This window comes from Myotis brandtii, unplaced genomic scaffold (genome assembly GCF_000412655.1).
Source record: "Myotis brandtii unplaced genomic scaffold, ASM41265v1 scaffold45551, whole genome shotgun sequence".
Lineage (NCBI taxonomy): Eukaryota > Metazoa > Chordata > Mammalia > Chiroptera > Vespertilionidae > Myotis > Myotis brandtii.
The window spans coordinates 1-2,499 of NW_005367405.1; the positions used below are offsets into that span (position 1 = coordinate 1).

At 47.1% G+C, this 2,499-nt stretch overlaps 1 long non-coding RNA gene across 1 annotated transcript; it reads right to left on the bottom strand.

The window, feature by feature from the left end:
• Positions 1 to 518: 518 nt before the first annotated feature.
• Positions 519 to 1,796, bottom strand: LOC106727618. The gene is made up of 2 exons (XR_001363846.1): positions 1,476 to 1,796; positions 519 to 1,332 (listed from the first exon to the last, which is right to left on the bottom strand). It is a non-coding gene; the product is annotated as an uncharacterized LOC106727618 (long non-coding RNA).
• Positions 1,797 to 2,499: the final 703 nt, after the last annotated feature.

A 2,499-nucleotide genomic window follows, 5' to 3' on the forward strand; every position in this document is an offset into this window, starting at 1 on the left:
TATCTATGTATGGTGTTGGATGGGTATAAGATTTATCAGTATGATCACGTAAAAAGTTATATAATGTCTAATCACCATGGTGTGTGTCAACTGTAGTTGAAAAATATAAATATTGAATTGTGTGTCAACTGTAGTCTCTGAATTGATGAATATAATTGGCACTCCTACTAGTAATGCGGTAGGATTCTATGGACTCACAATTCTCTCCCACACTGATAGTAAAACATTCCTTTGTGCATCTCATCTGGATGGGTTGGGAGCATGGTCTTGTGTTTTCATGAAAACTGTGCCCCAACCTTGAAGTAGAAACCATTGTGACACATCAACTAGAAGGGACTTAGGAGCACTGTGGGGCTATCAGTGTGGTGTTAATGGTGTCCCACATGGGCTTGTACTGTTTTGTGAAAGTCAGTTTGTGTATTATCGCTTCCGTCTGCCTGAGGACCATACTTGGGCTCTTGATGATGGCCGTGAAGGGGACATATATACCAGAGAAAGTGGCAAATGGCAGCAGGCAGTAATTTTTTATATTAAATTTAATAAGGTGCCATCGGTGAATAACAGGACATAGGTTTCAAGGATGCACATCTGTAACATGTCTTCTATGTCTTGCACTGTGATTTGGACATTGGGGTTTTCAGAGGCAGCGCAGACCAGGCGACCCCTTCAAACAACCATGTCTGGATCCCAAGGGGTGAAGTTTATGTGGAAAGCACAGCGGTGGCCTCCGAGGCCAGGTGAGGGGCGTGTGGAGTCCAGAGAGGGCGTTAGGACCTCCTGTGGGTTTACCTCTTGCAGGATGGATTGTGCACCTTGTAGATGGCTACAATAGATTGCACACTCTGGACTCAGGAGATGGGGACTCTATACTGACATGAAGGTTCATGTGGTTAGAAATAAAGGAAAACATATTCCATGAAAGTATAGGGAGGTGTGGGCCTGTACCTGCCATGTGGGATAAATGCTAATTTCACCAAAATGGGGAAAGTCAGGAACCAGTCACAGGACTCACAGTGGTCGGGAGGGAAAGGACCACAGTTCAAGGGCAGAAGGTCCAGAACTAGTCCCGGCACATGAGCGATGACTCCTCCAACTGCAAGGAGTCCCAGACAGGTCTCTCAGCATATGTTCCACATTATCTTCCAGAACCTTCCCAAGATCCTCCTCTCTGAACCGTGCATTGTTCCCTCCATGTTCATGTCCTGGCTGCTTCCTGGGTCTTTATCTGGCTGTTTCGAGACCAAAGGAGCAGCACCCCGAGCACCAACAGGACCAATCCTGCCACGCCCATCCGGATGGAATTCTCCATGGTGTAGTCTTGTGGGTGGGAGGCTGGAAATTGTGGGAAAACAGGTCACAGAGGTCAGGGCAGGACAATGTCAACCAGACCCTGGATTTCCACCCAGGCATCCCCTCCCCTTGACAGGACACCACCATCTGTGCTGAGCCCATAACAGACAGTGTCTCCTACTCACCACTCTTGGGGTCAGAGTTGTTCATTGAGGGGCTGATGGTGTCGGCTGCTCCTGAGAACCAGACAGGAGTGGGGCTGTGTGAGGAGTTGATGCCACTCAAGCCCAGTGTCCCCATAGCTCTCCCCTTTCTCATGACCTAACTGCTACCAGTCCCTCCATGAACCCTTTCTCTGCTGGAGAAGGGTCCTGCCTGCTTTCATGGATTCTTTCAGGCTCCCTGGGAATTTTGAGTTTAGACTTTACTTCTGAGTCACTTTGGATCACAGTTTGGCTTTGCCTGGAGAAGTCAGGATTGAGCAGAAATATGGGCTCACAGTTTGGAAAATGGTGAGTCTTTATTTATTTAAAATCCTCACCGGAGGATATTTTTTTCCATTGATATTCAAAGAGAGTAAAAGGGACAAGGGGATGGGGAGAGAGGGAGAGGAAGAGAAAAACATTGATGTGAGAGAGACACATGGATCGGTGCCTCCTGCACAAGGCCTGACAGGGGTCAGGGATCACACCTGTGACCTTTGACTGGGAATCAATCCCATGGCCCTGTGGGGCATCGGCTGATGCTCTAAGCAATGAGCCACAGCGGCCAGGGCCATAATTAGTTACTCTAATCTATCTGCTCATTGTGGATATTTTACCAGGGAAGCTAACTCATCTGCGTATGAGAGCTTATATTTTTGCAACAGTGAGGACCCAGGATCCACGCATTTGGTCTCTAATATGCAGGCATTCATATATGTAAAACCTGAGCAATTATTGAGCTCTGAGTGTGGACAATTTTATGAATAAAACTACAAAATGCACCTGAAGTCAAATATTAACCATTTTACCCAACCAGCACAGCCAGTGGTTTAGCATCGACTGAAGAACAGGAGATCACAGTTCCATTCCAGTTCAGGGTACATGTTTGGGTTGTGGGTTCCATCCCCTGTGTGGGGCGTGCAGGAGGCAGCAGATCAATGATTCTCTCTCATCAATGATGTTACTGTATCTCTCTCCCACTACTTTCCTCTCTGAAATCAATAAA